The following is a 17,751-nucleotide window of genomic DNA, read 5'->3' on the forward strand; positions in this document are numbered from 1 at the left end:
GATTGCTTACAGAGAGGCCTTAAAAGCTGCTAGATCTGCTTATTTTTCAAACTTATTAGAAGAAAATAAACATAATTCTAGGTATTTATTTGAAACGGTGGCTAAACTAACGAAAAAGAAAGCTTCAAGCACCGAAGTTTCCAAGCAACACAGCAGTAATGACTTTATGAACTTCTTCACTTATAAGATTGATAATATCAGGGAGAAAATTATAACTATGCAACAGTCTACTACAGTATCGCATCAGGCAGTGCATTGTAGTCTCCCGGAGGAAAAATTTGATTAGTTCGTTGCTATAGAAGAGGAAGAATTTACTAAACTCGTTAAATCATCTAAATCTACAACATGTATGTTAGACCCTATACCGACTAAGCTACTGAAAGAAATACTTCCAGAGGTCATAGATCCTCTTCTTAATATCATTAATTCATCTTTGTCTCTAGGATACGTACCAAAAACCTTTAAACTGGCTATGATTAAACCGCTTGTTAAAAAAATGCAACTTGATCCTACATAATTAGTCAATTACAGGCCGATCTCGAATCTACCTTTTCTGTCAAAGATATTAGAAAAAGCAGTATCTTCACAACTGTGTTCCTTTCTTGAAAGAAATGATATCTGTGAGGATTTTCAGTCAGGATTTAGATCGTACCATAGTACTGAGACTGCTCTCGTTAGAGTCACAAATGATTTGCTCTTATCATGCGATCGTGGTTGTGTCTCTCTATTAGTGTTACTCGATCTTAGTGCTGCATTTGATACTATCGACCACAACATTCTTTTAAATAGACTCGAAAACTATGTTGGCATTAGTGGAATTGCACTAGCATGGTTTAAATCGTACTTATCTGACCGTTATCAGTTTGTAGCAGTAAATGAAGAGATGTCTCATCGATCACAAGTTCAGTATGGCGTACCACAAGGCTCAGTACTAGGACCGCTGCTGTTCACTCTGTACATGCTACCATTAGGAGATATCATTAGGAAACATGGCATTAGCTTTCACTGTTATGCCGACGATACTCAGCTCTATATTTCTTCAAAACCTAACGAAACTTACCAATTCACAAAATTAACGGAATGCATAGCGGATATAAAAAATTGGACGACTCGTAATTTCCTACTTCTAAATTCTGAAAAAACAGAGATTCTAATTATTGGACAAAAAACTTCCTCACGTAATAACCTAGAATACTGTCTAACACTTGATGGCTGCTCTGTTAAGTCTTCGTCGTCGGTTAGGAACCTGGGTGTGCTCTTTGATACCAATCTTTCATTTGAAAGTCACGTGTCTAGTATCTGTAAAACTGCATTTTTCCATCTTAAAAATATATATAAATTACGTCATATGCTCTCATTGACAAATGCGGAACAATTAGTTCATTCGTTCATGACCTCAAGGCTAGATTATTGTAATGCTCTACTGGGTGGTTGCCCTGCACGCTTAATAAACAAACTACAGCTAGTTCAAAACGCAGCAGCTCGAGTTCTTACCAGAACCAGGAAGTATGACCATATTAGCCCGGTTCTGTCAAAACTGCACTGGCTCCCTATTAAACATCGCATCAATTTTAAAATATTGCTGATCACGTACAAAGCACTAAATAGTTTAGCTCCGCAGTACTTGAGCGAGCTCTTAACGCATTATAGTCTATTGCGATCTCAAAATTCCGGCCAGTTGATAATACCTAGAATATCAAAATCGACTGCTGGCGGTAGATCCTTCTCCTATTTAGCACCAAAACTTTGGAACAGCCTTCCTACCATTGTCCGGGAAGCAGACACACTCTGTCAGTTCAAAGCTAGACTAAAAACACATCTCTTTGACCTAGCTTTCACATAATACATTATAGACTTCTATAATTCAATATTAGGCTGCATAGATTAGGTCAGCTGGAACTGAGAACACTTCCCATAAATCCTGATGTACTCGTTACATCATAAGAAGAATGGCATCTACGCTAATTTTAGTGTCTTTGTTTATCCCGAGGTTTTCCCGCAGCCTGCCGGATCCAGGCCGTATCCAGATCTGATGAAGGACCTTCGCCTGGACCCGATGACAACGCAGTGCTGAAGTGCCAACTAGTCTCTCCCTATGGAGGATCCCTTTACCACTCTACAGATAAAGCGTCGTCGGGAAACTCAATTCGCATATCTACCCCGAATTGATAAAATAAAATAAAATTCTGTATCAAAAATAATAAGGAAACACCAGTACTTTGTTTAGGCTTGGTATGTAGGGAATTACAAACCTGCATACATATATTCAAACGCACATAACTATAGAACCAATTCTTAATGCGCATGTGACCGCCATCAGCGTTTCTCACAGGTTCGCGTTTAAAGTCTATGTAGAGAGAATTGTGTCGTCTTAGCGGCCCCTAATTTAATAACAAATTATTGTTGCGACGGAAGCGAATCAATCATAACTAACCTTAGCTGGAAAATAACTTTACTAAAGAACCGCTATAAAGCCAAAACAATCTCTGTTACCATAAATTATACGTTTATCTCTGTAAAGCTGCTTTGAAACAATCTACATTGTTAAAAGCGCTATATAAATGAAGATGACTTGACTTGACTATTGGTTGTGCCGAAATGCTCCACCAAGCCTTGGTTTCTGGACCTAGTGGGGATGTTGACAGCATCTCCCTGGACCATTCCGCTGAGAAAGGATCTCCTTTCTCATGCAGGTAATTCAATCTCGCACCCAAACCCAGTGTTATAGAACCTCCATGTCAGCGGAGCATGTGTGAGTGACATGCATGTTCCACCAGTTAATGAATTCTGCATGGAATTTGACACAAATTACTGTTCTCAAGCCAAAAAGGGGTAATGTACCTAAGGTGTTCTCAACACGGTTCATAACCCAGGTTATAACATTGTCAGCTTTCACTCCAAACGAGCCAGCTGAAAGAGATACGCTCCCTTCGCAGTCAGAATTTGGGATGCCTTATAATGGTTCAAGCCCACTCTATTTGCACAATTGTCAACATCATAACATTGTCAATGTTAATACTTTTGATAGTATTTGCCATGTCACAATTATTAACTGAAATGGTCACAAAGTGAAGTTGTGGCAATGAATCCAGGATTTTCACTTTTCTGGTTGTCATGACGTAACTCCACGAGTTCACACTTACATATAACCAGATTTGCATATGAGCATGCATATTTGGCATGATCTCTGAGGGGAGGGTTCCGAGCATGGAATTTGGCCTGAACCCATTGTTCCCATAGGAACAATCAAGAGTAAGGAGTGGGCTGGTGGAGGGATGCTGGAAAACTGTCATGGGACAGAGGTAAATCAGCTATACAATATATATATTGTACATAGGCCTCCTCTCTGGATTATCTGAACATGCTCCTCCCGAAACTTTGTTAATAAAACATGATTTAGTTATGTGGCCATGACGAAACTTTGGTCATATTGTTTTTGCTTATTTTTTAATGCCATATAATTTTTATTCATGTTTTTGGTTAATCGTTTGTTAATTTTTGTGTTTTTCTAAATAAATGAACTTAATTTTGAGTCTGGATTCCTCAGTCACTTCTGTTTAAATAGCCTTTAAATTAGTTTTACATAAAATGAGGATATAAGTTAGGTTAAACTACTGAATTTGGGCTGGGCGATATTACTAAAATCTCATATCATGATACAAGCCATAAAAACATAATACAACTAAATATATAAAACTAATAAATAGGCCTATACATTAAATATTTCACTTAATTACAGATTAACAAAACAAAAGGAAAAACTTTGCTGAGTTTTGGTTCATTGTGACGGGCTCCTAAGTTCACGGAAAAGAAACAGAGACGGCAGAAACAGCATCCTGCTTGTTTTCTGTATTTTACAAAAGCTTTACAGTTTTGAATAATGTCTTCTATCCATATGATCATAAATTAGAAAACGGAGTAACAGGTTCCTCAGAAGGACAAAAATTCCTGTGATCGCGCCAGTGCCTCACACACACAAACAAGTACACTCACCTAAAGGATTATTAGGAACACCTGTTCAATTTCTCATTAATGCAATTATCTAATCAACCAATCACATGGCAGTTGCTTCAATGCATTTAGGGGTGTGGTCCTGGTCAAGACAATCTCCTGAACTCCAAACTGAATGTCAGAATGGGAAAGAAAGGTGATTTAAGCAATTTTGAGCGTGGCATGGTTGTTGGTGCCAGACGGGCCGGTCTGAGTATTTCACAATCTGCTCAGTTACTGGGATTTTCACGCACAACCATTTCTAGGGTTTACAAAGAATGGTGTGAAAAGGGAAAAACATCCAGTATGTGGCAGTCCTGTGGGCGAAAATGCCTTGTTGATGCTAGAGGTCAGAGGAGATTGGGCCGACTGATTCAAGCTGATAGAAGAGCAACTTTGACTGAAATAACCACTCGTTACAACCGAGGTATGCAGCAAAGCATTTGTGAAGCCAGAATTTGTCAGAATTTGGCGTAAACAGAATGAGAACATGGATCCATCATGCCTTGTTACCACTGTGCAGGCTGGTGGTGGTGGTGTAATGGTGTGGGGGATGTTTTCTTGGCACACTTTAGGCCCCTTAGTGCCAATTGGGCATCGTTCAAATGCCACGGCCTACCTGAGCATTGTTTCTGACCATTTCCATCCCTTTATGACCACCATGTACCCATCCTCTGATGGCTACTTCCAGCAGGATAATGCACCATGTCACAAAGCTCGAATCATTTCAAATTGGTTTCTTGAACATGACAATGAGTTCACTGTACTAAAATGGCCCCCACAGTCACCAGATCTCAACCCAATAGAGCATCTTTGGGATGTGGTGGAACGGGAGCTTCGTGCCCTGGATGTGCATCCCACAAATCTCCATCAACTGCAAGATGCTATCCTATCAATATGGGCCAACATTTCTAAAGAATGCTTTCAGCACCTTGTTGAATCAATGCCACGTAGAATTAAGGCAGTTCTGAAGGCGAAAGGGGGTCAAACACAGTATTAGTATGGTGTTCCTAATAATCCTTTAGGTGAGTGTATTCTAGCATTGCTAACTACAGTCAACCAAACATATCGTCCTGGTTAAGATAAGATAAGATAAGATAAGCCTTTATTGTCTCCAAATGGAGAAATTCGTATTGGGCAATCGAGAGAACAATGGCGACACGTTGTATATTCACACACCCAACACACAGTTAACCTACACAAAACATGCTCATAATTATCCCATACAGAACTTCAATTAACATCCAACAACCACACACAGTACCCCCCATAACTTCCTCACATTCACAGAAAACAAAACAAACCCACATCACATCAGTCCGATTAGTAGTATTTGTCACACATACATCACTGCAGCTGATACACGCACACACACACCCTATCTATTATTATTCATTAATTTAATTGAAAGCGGCACAAATGAGAATTTATACCTGTTAAGCTTGCAGTTTGGTAACCTGTACCTTCTGTCTGAAGGCATCAGCTCATACTCATTAAACAGGACGTGCTTTGGGTCATTTGTGATTTTGAAACCCTGTTTCCTCACCACCTCCTCGAAAAGCTACTGAAGAGCAGTAGGTGGCATTTGGCCAATTATTTTTCCAGCCCTATTTATCAATTTTTGGAGCTGTGATTTTAATTTAACGGACAGGTTACCAAAGCAAGCCACAATACCATACCGCACAATAGATTCAGTGGCTACCTTGTAAAACAGTAAGATGATATCCTTGTCCACTCCATGAACTCTAAGTCGTCTTAAAAAATATAAACGCTGACATATCTTTGAGCAAACATACTCCACTTGATGGGACCACTGCAACTGACAATCCAATTGTATACCTAAATACTAGGGGTGTAACGATTCGTTTTAACAACGATTCGATTCGCATCGCGATTCGTGGTTGTCGATATGATTCAAGGACGATATTGGTTCATTTAGAACGATACTGTCACGGTCACGTTCACGTTCTTCTCCCTTCATCTGCCTTCACCTGTGTGTGTGCACTACATTCCCCAGAATCCTCCGTGGCGCACACCTGCACTCACTCTCTCAATCACTAATCATCAGCATCACCTGCACCCCCTCATCAGCCTCACCCATTATATGCAGCACTTTCCCTTCACTCCTTGTCTGGTCTCGTCTATACACGACTATTCAAGACTCACAGACCCCCTTAGCACTTACCTGGATCCTTACCTGAGATGCATCACCATCCATCTGCCAGCCTGCCATCTTCTTCGATCTTCCATCTTCGTCACCTACAAGAAAGAAAGAAAGAAAGAAAGAGAGACTTTACCATCCAGCTAAGCATTCTCTGATTATCTGTGTTGCTGATTCTCACCATTTATCTGCATCTCTGTTTCATTCTGCAATTAAAGAATTAAACTTACCATCTTGTCTGCTTCATTTGTAATCCCTGACAGAAGACCAGACCACAAGAAGCATGGAAGTTGCTCACTTCACCCTAACCCCAGCTGATCGTCTGATTCATTGTTCCCTTTCGTAAAGGGAACTCCCGCTGCATCGATACTCGATACTTTGGGGAATGCCTTCGGCATGAAGCGACTGAAGTCAACTATGGAACTATTCCAATCTTGATTGGTGCAACGTCACCCGTGACGTCGCATGTGACGGTGATCCGGAAGCTACAAAAGGGTCACAGGAACCAGGAAATGTTAGCTTCTGGTCTTCAGCAAGCGCTCTATGTCATCTTGTCTGTTCTATTTGGTGTTGTTTGTCCCGTGAAAAGAGTATTATTTATGGCGAAAAAAGATAAGCTATTCAGGCAGTGTGCGTCCCCTTGCCCACGTTATTTAAGCGAGGATGACACACACACGCTTTGTGTAGTTTGTCTGGGAGTGGAACATGCACGGGCGGTGCTCAAGGGCGCTGTCTGTGCAAACTGTTTTCAATGAAAAAGCTCCGCTCCCGTTTGAGCTTGTTCGATCAATTAGATCAGGCTCGCGTTTCCAGTGCATCAGGTCCCGCGTCTGTTGAGGCAGCGCGGCGCTTGTATGCATGTGATTCACACGTGGGGCTGGCATATGATACTGAGACGGTTGCGACCCTTTCTCAGTGTTTATTAACCAGCTCCACTGGTCTCGCGCACGGTTCGGAAGCCCGCGCTGCGGCTTCTTCCGACCGTGTTAAAGACACAGCGTTTGATTTATCTGGCTCCGAGGAGTTAGATATTATCTATTAACACTGAATCACGTGGATAGGGGGATTCGCCACCCCATATTCCCGTTAGTGAGGAGTTGCTGGAGGTTGTAATCAGGGCAGTGGTTAAATTAAATGTTAAGTGGCCATATAATAAGCAGGAAGCGACTAAGAAAAATAAAATGAATGAGCGCTTCCTGCAGACCCAGTCACAATCTTCGTGTCAGAGCCTTCCCTTTTTCACTGATCTCCATACTGAGGTATCAAGATCGTGGAAAAATCCATTTTCATCTCAATTATTTTCCCCCATGTATATATTTACTCATCCATTAGGGAATCTAATGAAAATGGTTATTAGGTGATGGCTCGGGTTGAGGAATATTTTGCGAAATATTTTCTCCCCGACATTGCGTCACCCCTGATAGCTCAGACACTTCCCTCCAAATCTCGTACATCGAATTTGTTAGGGAAAGCATATATGGCGGTGGTCGAGCTGGTGCATGCCCACACACGATGGGGTTATTACAGGCATACCTGGCTGACCTCCTCAAGCAGGTGGATGATAACTGGGAGGTCTCACTCTATATTACTGAATATCGTAGAGTATCTGACTTATCTCTCCGTATTATTAAAGAGACGGCCCGTGCTATTGGCCGTTCTATGGCAGCACTAGTCGTCTCAGAGAGACATTTATGGCTTATTCGCTTGTGGATCGGGAAGAAAGACAGGGCTTTCCTTCTCGATGCTCCCCTTTCACCTTCTGGCCTCTTTGGCGACGCGGCAAGAACCGTTGTCGAGAGGCTTCAGGAGGCAGAGCGACAATCAGCTATCCCCAGTTGTCAGTCCAGGTCTCATGGGGTTGCTGCCAGGGGGCAGCCTCATGGGACAGCCGCCAGCTCCTCATATTTTGAGAAGGTTTCCTCTCGTGCCCCCCCGTATAAGGCTTGGGGCCAGAAGAAACATTCTCGCACGAAGCTCTCCATACCGAAGACAGGTCTGAGGACTGTCTCTCGGGCTAAGAAGGCTTCAACTAAGAGGTCTTGTCGTAACACGCAGACCCTTATGGGCGTTCCCCCAGGAGAGCGAGTACAGGAGTCTCGCCCCCGTATGCAGCCCTTAGGAAATCGATGTTTGCTTCCCGCCGCCGATGGCGCTTCGGGACACATCGGCTTCCAGCGAACACAAATCGCAGTATCTGCCCGAAGACGTTGCGGCACTGTCGAGTTCGCCGCCTCTCAGGAGGTCTGTAGAGAGCATATTTCGGTTAGTTCCTGCCAGTTAGCTGCTTCAGGTCACCAAAGCCATTTGGAAATTTATAGCCGAGGCCAGTCTCGAGGGACTGGTCCCCATAATGGCATATTTAGACACCCCGAGGGGTCTTCAAAATGTAGCCTAGGGGGTCCTGCTTATGGTGGAGCTAATATACAAATATTATCTACTAAGGGTGGTTCACATGTCGGCCAGCCCCGAGCAGGGTCGGTTTTTGGAACAGGAAGTCTAGTCCCTCTTAACACAGGAAACCTCAAAGTGGGCTCTTCCTTGGTTACGGGAGCCCGGGTTCTACAGCTGGCACTTCATAGTTCCTATGAGGGGGGGAGTTAGGCCTTATTTTGGATCTCAGGGTACTGGATCAACCTCCGAGGGGGTTCAGATTCAAGTTACCGACTGTCAGTCAGACCAGCTCCGAGGACTGGTCTGTCTTGATAGATCCACAAGCTCCTTAACTCCTCTTTCCCTTCTAACCCCATCACAGGAAGTTTCCGAGATCCGCTTTTGGGGGGAAAAGCGCATCAGTTCTGGACTCTTCCAGTCGGCCTAGCCTTATCCCCTCGCACCTTCACTAAATGTATGGACACGGCCCTTGCTCCATTGAGACTTCAGGGGGTCCGTATCTTATAGATGACTGGCTCATTTTGGCTCAGTCAAAAAGAACTAGCAATTCAACATCGAGATGTTGTTTTGCGCCATCTGAGGTGCGTGGGGTTGAGACTCAATGTCAAGAAAAGTTCCTTAACTCCTCTTCAGAGGACTACGTCCCTGGGAGTAGAGTGGGACTTAGTCACAATGCGGGCACAAGTGTCTCCTGCTTGTATAAATACTATCTTAAACACAATGAAGAGTATTAGGTTAGGCCAGGCTATCACTGTCAAACACTTTCAAAGAGTTTTGGGTCTTATGGCTGCAGCTTCCACGGTAGTACCCTTTGGTCTGCTCCATATGAGGGCCTTGCAGTGGTGGCTCAGGAACAAGGGATTTTCTCCTCTGGGAAACCCTTTTCGTACGATCAGAGTTACGCGCAGATGCCTTCGTTCTCTTGTCGTATGGAAGAAACCATGGTTCCTGTCTCAGGGCCCGGTTTTGGGAGCACCATGTGAGAGAAAAACTCTGACCACGGATGCGTCCCTCACGGGCTGGGGTGCGGTTATGGAGGGCCGTTACACCCGAGGTACTTGGAAAGACCATCATCTCACATTGTATATTAATCGCTTGGAGATGTTGGCTGTATTTTTTGCCCTGAGGCACTTCCTTGTAGACCTCAGAGGCCATCATGTTCTTGGTAGGACAGACAATATGTCGGTGGTCTCTTATATCAACCGCCAAGGAGGTTTGAGATCTCGCCCTCTTTGTAGACTGGCGCATCAAATTCTTCTTTGGTCCCAGGACAAATTTCTCTCTGTCAGATCTATTTATATTCCTGGGGTTGAAAATATGGGAGCAGACATCCTGTCGAGGCAGGGGCTGAGGCCCGGGGAATGGCGGCTCCACCCTGAAGTGGTTGAGCTTATATGGAGAGAGTTTGGCCGGGCGGAGGTTGACCTGTTCGCTTCTCATGAGAACTCTCATTGCCCGCTCTGGTACTCTCTCTCACATCCAGCTCCTTTGGGCTTGGATGCCACGGTACAGATGTGGCTGAGGTCACATCTGTATGCTTTCCCCCCGATCGCTCTGCTCCCTGGGGTTCTAGAAAGGGTCAGGAGGTACGGAGTGAGACTACTCCTTGTAGCTCCGTACTGGCCGGCCCAAATTTGGTTTTCGGACCTTATTAGTCTCTTGGAGAGTCCTCCATGGAAAATTCCTATTAGGAGAGATCTTCTGTCTCAGGCTGATGGTATATTATTTCATCCCCGACCAGAGTTATGGAGACTATGGGTCTGGCCCCTGAGGGGGTCCCACCCATAATTAGGTTGCCCTTTCCACCGAGGTGGTCAGGACATCCATACTAGAACCCCACTCTACTAGGAACTAAACAATTAAGTTAGGGAGGGCATTGAACCCAGTTTATTACTGCCCACTGGCTTCAGTACTGGTGTTCCATCCCGCTCTCTAACGGGATCTCCTGTTCATGCTTAGGGCCTCTGTGGCGGCCTCAGTGCCCTCCGCAAGCCTCTAAGGGTGTTCTCGAAAGGACGTTCCCACTGAAACTCCATGTTCCTGTAGATTGGAGGATGAATCCTGTCATCCAGCCTATTGGCATCAGGCTGATGGGTTATCCCTGGCACCCATCATGTCCTGTGGGTGAGGTATACAAATATATATTTGAGATATATAAGTATATATAGGAGAATCTATTGAGTCTGCTTCCTGCTCGTCTTACTCCCTGGAAGAGTGGTGGTGCTGCCCCCTCTTACTTGCTAGCGTGGGAGCCACTCAACGTTATTTTTGCCCGGTACTGAGGTACTTGTAGGCAATGTTAAGATTCTTCAGGTATTCCATCCTCCATCGCATGTGTCGGATGGTCAAGGTCGTAGCCTTTGAGGTTCCTACATTAGGACTCAGGCTGAGAGGAGTCAGTCCATCTAGTTATGCATCAAGGGTTAGGAGCTATTCCCTTTATTAAGAGTACAGTTGGTTATCTAAAACCACTCATATTTGAAGTACAAGGTGCGCTTCTGCCTTCACCTCTCATCTAATATTTTCTACTGTCTGGGGCTCCCAGCCATGAGGTCAGTCGAGCCTCCGGCTCCAGACCTCCCCTTCTTGCACCAAATCTTATGACAAGCTAGTTTGGATCTGCCCTCTACTCATTCTATCGTCCGTGAGTGTACCAGATGCTTTATACCAGGGCGTTTTTTCTCTCAGTGTGGCGGCGTGGGTATTCGTTCCCCAAAGTATCGAGTATCGATGCAGCGGGAGTTCCCTTTACGAAAGGGAACGTCTCGGGTTACGTATGTAACCCTCGTTCCCTGAGTAGGGAACGAGACGCTGCATCCCTCGGCCACACTTTTCGCGCCCCTGAGAACGACTTGCTTTGACCAATTAGAAGCTAACATTTCCTGGTTCCTGTGACCCTTTTGTAGCTTCCGGATCACCGTCACATGCGACGTCACGGGTGACGTTGCACCAATCAAGATTGGAATAGTTCCATAGTTGACTTCAGACGCTTCATGCCGAAGGCATTCCCCAAAGTATCGAGTATCGATGCAGCGTCTCGTTCCCTACTCAGGGAACGAGGGTTACATACGTAACCCTAGACGTTTTCAAGATGGCTGCTCAATTGAGGAATATGTCGCCGGCTTTCTGGAGCTTTCTGTTGGGGTAAGCTGGACAGATGATGTCCTAAAAACAGTATTTTGGGGTGGACTGGATAACCATCTGTACCAGCAAGCTCCAGCGGAGGCAATCCCAGGCTCATTTGCCCAGTATCTACAGGGTGGGCCATTTATATGGATACACCGTAATAACATGGGAATGGTTGGTGATATTAAAGTCCTGTTTGTGGCACATTAGTATATGTGAAATTTATTTTATTTGTTGAAATTTATTTGAAGGATAACCTCTTGCGATGCACCATCTCGTTTTCGAGGGGGTCCTTAAAACAAACACAAATACAAATACAAATACAGACAAAAGGTTACATTGTATAACACATAATACTTCACATTCATACCAACATTTAGCTCTCCATATCTCCTCACATACCAGCCCTCTAAGTACATTGAAACAGAAAGTATACAGTCATCACATATAACATGCAGGTTCAATACCGTTCAGTATAATGAAAATCACATGTAAAGTGGGTATAATCAAAAACAAAAACATGTATTCTGCAAATGATCATATATTAATGGCCTAAAAAGATTAAACGAAGTAATGGATCTGATTACACTTGGTAAACTGTTCCAATCTGATGGAGCTTTAAATTGGAATGCCCGACGACCAACTTCTTTATTAATTTTAGGAACATAAAAAAATAATTGATCAGTGTGCCTTAAATTATATGAAGAGCGAAATGGAATTAGATATTGTTTTAGATACAAAGGATAATTTAAGTAATAACATTTAAAAATAAACTGAGGCCAGTGAAAATGTCTTCTTGAATTTAAAGATAACCATTTTAATAATTCATACATTTGGCAGTGGTGCGTTTTGTATGGACATCTCAGTACAAATCTGCAGAGACTATTATAAATAACATTAAGAGGACGGAGGTTTGTATCAGAGGTGTTCTGGTAGATTATATCGGCATAGTCAAGGATTGGAAGTATTAACTGAGTAATAATTATTTTTCTAACCTGAAGAGTAAAACAATTAATAGAGGAATAAAGTATTCTGAGTCGATATGATATTTTCTTAATAACTGAGTCAATATGTGATCTAAATGACAATTGAGAATCAAGCTGAAGACCTAAATATTTAAACTCATCAACTTTTAACACTGAAGTTCCATCTATAAAATGAATTGAGTAGTCAGTTGGTGGTGAGATTTTTGTATTAAACAACATATAATAAGACTTCTTTTTGTTTAGCAGAAGTTTATTATAAGTAAACCAGTTTTGAACTACGTCAAAATCAGACTGCAGTGATCGCTGATGTAGCGACAATGAGTATGAACCAAACACAGACTAATCTTCGTCCAGAATATTAATTCAAACTCTCTGCTTCTCAATGAACAAAGGGGAAGATTTGGTCAGGACTTCGTATCCTCATCCATCTTGTCACGGGGTCCAGGCGCCGACCAGTCTGACTAATTAAAAGAGCCCCCAGCACTAACGAAATAACTGGTAGCTTTGTTGTCAAAATACTGATTGGTTAAGAGAAAGACAGAGACCAAGGTATCACACAAGAGTCCTCACATTCCAGATTCAAATTACCCAACCCAGAGCCATAACTCACCCAGGCTCCAGAGAGTCTGCGGACCAACGACTTTTATTGGTCAACTTTGATAGTTTGCAAGACGGATCGATACCAGCAGATGTTACTGAACCCCCACAACATTCCTGAACCCCTCCTCAAGACCTCTGAACGAACAAACAGAGTTCTGTCTCTTCAAACCAGAGAACTTATTCTTACCAATAACTATACATAAAATCATTCAAGAACAATTTTCAATGGACTTATGATCAGACATCACGCAATTACAGAATTCTATGTTGTTTTACGTGTGTTGTTTCACCTTGTGTGTGTTTTAATATGCTTTGATCCCATATAATTCATGTAATTGTTATAACTATTAGAGGTGTGAATGAAAGTGTGTACTGTTTCATATCAATGCTATCTTACGAACACAACTAGCAAGATGGCTGGAATTAAATCTGTGTAAAATGTTTCATATTCTGATAATTAGAAATCATGCCTAAACTGCTGCATCTGGTCTTCAATTGGAGATCCCCCAGGGAAGACATGATTTATGACTTTGCAAACAAAGAAGCAGTCAGGATATTTGTAGGAGTAACAAAACCTTTGTTGTTTTAAAAAACCCTTTAAAAACCAGCGCAGAGCGTTGGGGGGGTTGGTTCGTTCAAAATGTTCTGATAGAGAAGAGCTCGCTCTCTCTCTGTTCTCGCTCTCTCAGACAAGTAACCATGTAACAAACGCGCAGACGAAGGAACCCAAATTAAGATCAGAAGAACATGGGTTAAACAACTTTATTCAAGCCATCATCATACTCTCCTCTCAATTTCCTTTCTTTTCTTAGTTTCCTTTCTTTTCCGTTGTGAGTCTCGGTTCTAAGTTAAGTTTTGCGGCAAAGTTTCGTTCCACGATTCGACAAAACCAGCTTCAGACAAAGACTTTCAATTCATCCGCCAGCACAACACGTGACTGGAACGCCGCAGACCCAGGCACAAGGAGACCACAACCAACGAACGAGCCCGGGGAAACCCCCTTTTACGCAACGAAGGGAATTCCCAAAAAGAAAAGCAAAGACGCAAGTACCTCCAGACTAAAATCTTAACTGGTGCATTGATATAAATTTAATAACCTGCTTAAAACGATAGAAGGGTTAAATTAATGTTTGATGGTTCGTTCAGGTCATGTCTAAGTGCATATGGAATCGTGAGATTTCATCCTTTCACTCTTAAACCCACTCTTTCCTCACTCTATCCCTTTCTGCAACGCGTATGAATGTGTGTGTGTGTGTGTGCGCGTGTGTTTGTGTTAGATATTAGCTTTATGTGTTAGTAGCCTATATAATCAATAAAGTATTGTTTGTATTTTAAAGAGATTACTTGTGTTATCTGCTTATGAATTTATTGTCTTGAACTTCGAAGACAATAATGAGTTACCTATGCTTTTACCCTTGATTATTTCTTAATTTATTGTTAGCTGGGGATTCTTCTTTCTTGGCCAGGAAGATATCATATTTCCTAGAGTTAATAACTGTTTATGCTTTCTGTTCATTGGATGAACCGATAGACTAATCATACTATTGATTCTGCTACAGTAAATTCTGAAAATAATTAAATTATTAATTATTGATCATAATCCGTTATGAATAATAATTAATTAGATTTATACGGGCGTATAAACGCTACACTGAATATCAGAGATATCAGAGCTAGAAAAATAAATTACGGTATCATCCGCATATAACTGAATTTGACAATTAGAACAAACCTGTGGAAGATTATTTATAAAAATAGAAAACAATAGTGGTCCAAGAGATGAGCCCTGAGGTACTCCTCTATCAATAATTTTAAAATCCGAACAACTTCCCCGATACAAAACACATTGTTGTCTATGGTGTAAGTATGAATTAAACCAAAGTAAAGAAGATCTTGAAATGCCAATCTCATACAATTTATCTAAAAGAAGATAATGGTCAACTAAATCAAAAGCTTTGGTTAAATCAATAAATATGGCACCAGTTAATTTACTAGAATCGAAAGATGTAATATCATTGGTAATTTTCAGAAGAGCGCTTGTTGTAGAAAAATTTGGTCGGAAGCCGGACTGAAAAGGAGATATAATATTGGAGTCATTAAAATACTTTGATAATTGATTGAAAATGATTTTTTCAAATATTTTCACCACGCTATTAATTATTGAGATTGGTCTATAATTATTAATGTCATGTTGATCACCGTTTTTATACAATGGAGTAACTCTGGTACGTTTCCAAGATAATGGAGTAGTGCATGTTGTCAGTGATAAATTAAATAAATCAGACAACGGGTACACCAGGACATGTTGAGGCCATTTTTAGAAACTTGATTTCCAACCCATCTGGGCCTACGCTGCTATCTGAGTCTAAACTGTCTACTAACCTGCTGAACTTCTACAGGACTGATGAGTCTAAAGGAGAAGGAGTTTTCACAAATATGATTAGGAGTATTGAAATTAGAATTGAAATCAGAAGAGTCAGAAGGTATAGGACTACCTTTGGTAAAGTATTGATTAAATGCATTGGCAATTTCAGAGGAATCATCAACAATTTCGTTATTTATTCGTATGAAATTAGTTTGTTTTTTGGATGAAAAATTAGTTAAATTATTAATTCTATCCCAGAATATTTTGGGATTGTTATAATTTGTTGCTACACAATCCTTAAAATAATTTGCTTTAGCATTTCGCGTTTTTGTTGTACATATATTCCTCAACTTCTTATAAGTATCCCATTCTGTAGAATCCCTTGTTGAGCGATATTTTCTCCAAGCTCTATCTCTATCTTTGAAAAGATTTATTAAATCGCCATTTATCCAAGGCAAGTGTCTTCCCTTAACTTTGATTATTTTCCAAGGTGCATGTTTATCAATAATTTTGGTGACTTCTAAATAAAAATAGTTCCATGCATCTTCTACAAAAGGGATTAACTGAAATCTATCCCAGTTAATGTTAGTCATGTCCTGGATAAAGTGTTCAGAATTAATATTTTTTGATTGTCTGACCCTAATTAATTTTGGAGGTAGTCTGGGTATGTTTATTTTCCAGACACAGTAGATCATAGAATGATTGCTAAATGAGTCTGGCAAAACTCCAGATGAAATAATCCTATCTGGATATGTGACTAGGATCCAGTCTAGCAAGGATGATGAGTTAGAATCCGTTCTGGTGGGTTCTGTTATAAGTTGTGTTAAATTTGAACTACTAAATAAATTACGATCGTACCTGCATGAGCCAGCTAACCAGTTATTATTAAAATCACCCAAAAGTATCATTTCAGTGTGATCATCAAGGGAATTAATAGTTGATATAATACCTTTAGTGGATTCAACCGGAGCTTTTGGAGGTCTATAAATATTGCCTATTATTAATTGTTTATTTTTATGAAGAATTATTTTAACAAATAAAAATTCAAAATATAGGGGATTCTCCTTTGGTGTAACAAGTTCTGAGACTAGAGTTGAGGAAATATATGTAGCCACTCCTCCTCCTCTAGAATTGCGATCAGCCCTGTATAAGACATAATTGTCAAGTTTTATATCATCATCTGATATCGTACTATTGAGCCAGGTCTCGGAAAATGTGATTACTTTAGGTTTATTATAAGTAAGCCAGGCTCTTAAAAGGTCAATTTTGGGTAGTAAACTCCTAATATTCAGATGAATGATATACATACCTTTACTAATGTTCATAGTACAGTTTTAATATGACAGTAAACAAACAGTCCGACAGACGAAACAAAGCAATAGCAAGGACTAGCAGTAAAAAGGTAGAAAAGAGAGCTTACACACTCATTCACATATACACACACATTTCTACATAAAAACATAATCTAAACAAAAATAAAATAAAAATTTTGCCAAGCTCAGTCTGCTTTTTAGCGTTTTATTAAATGGACTAGAGAATATAAATAATGAGCTGTATTCATACTACTGGTCAAAACCTCAAGCATCCCACCCCTTCCTCTGGGGAAAAAAAAAAACGTTTTTAAAAAAAAGGAAAAAAATAAAATAAGGTACAATGCTTCATTAGTAAATTGCTACCATATACCAGTCAGAAATAATACGATAATTTCACAAAGTTTAAGTCTAGGCAGCTTAAGAAACAAAATGATTCACAACGACCAACTATTAGCCACTACTAAGGTGGTGTACTTATAATATTTGCGGCAAATAGAGGTCACGTTAGTTCAGCCACAGGTGGCATACTGCCCACATCAGACCATGAAAAACAAAACAAAAAATCAGCTCAAAAATACCAAAATAAATCAACTTAGCATTTCAGCTGTTTAAGATCTAACACAAACAGAGAAATATTATCAATAGGACTAACAGAAAAAAAAAAAAAAAAAATGAAAATCATACAGTATTACGGAAGTCCCATGGGAGCATCACGAAGGAAGCCCTCTGCCTCCTCAGGGGAACGGAGAGTGGTAACCTTACCATCCACAGTTACCCTCAGCGTTGCAGGATACTGTAACGAGTAATTGATATCCAGCT

General features: G+C 41.1%; 1 protein-coding gene across 1 annotated transcript in view; it reads left to right on the forward strand.

Moving 5' to 3' along the window:
• Positions 1 to 13,250, forward strand: part of LOC307147363 (uncharacterized protein) — a 149,102-nt gene extending 135,852 nt beyond the window's left edge. Inside the window, exon 2 of the mRNA XM_079852066.1 lies at positions 13,232 to 13,250. The gene's annotated coding sequence lies outside the window, so the exon portion shown is untranslated. The remainder of the gene's footprint in view (positions 1 to 13,231) is intronic.
• The last annotated feature ends 4,501 nt before the right edge of the window (positions 13,251 to 17,751 follow it).

Source organism: Squalius cephalus (genome assembly GCF_949319135.1).
Source record: "Squalius cephalus genome assembly, chromosome: 19".
Lineage (NCBI taxonomy): Eukaryota > Metazoa > Chordata > Actinopteri > Cypriniformes > Leuciscidae > Squalius > Squalius cephalus.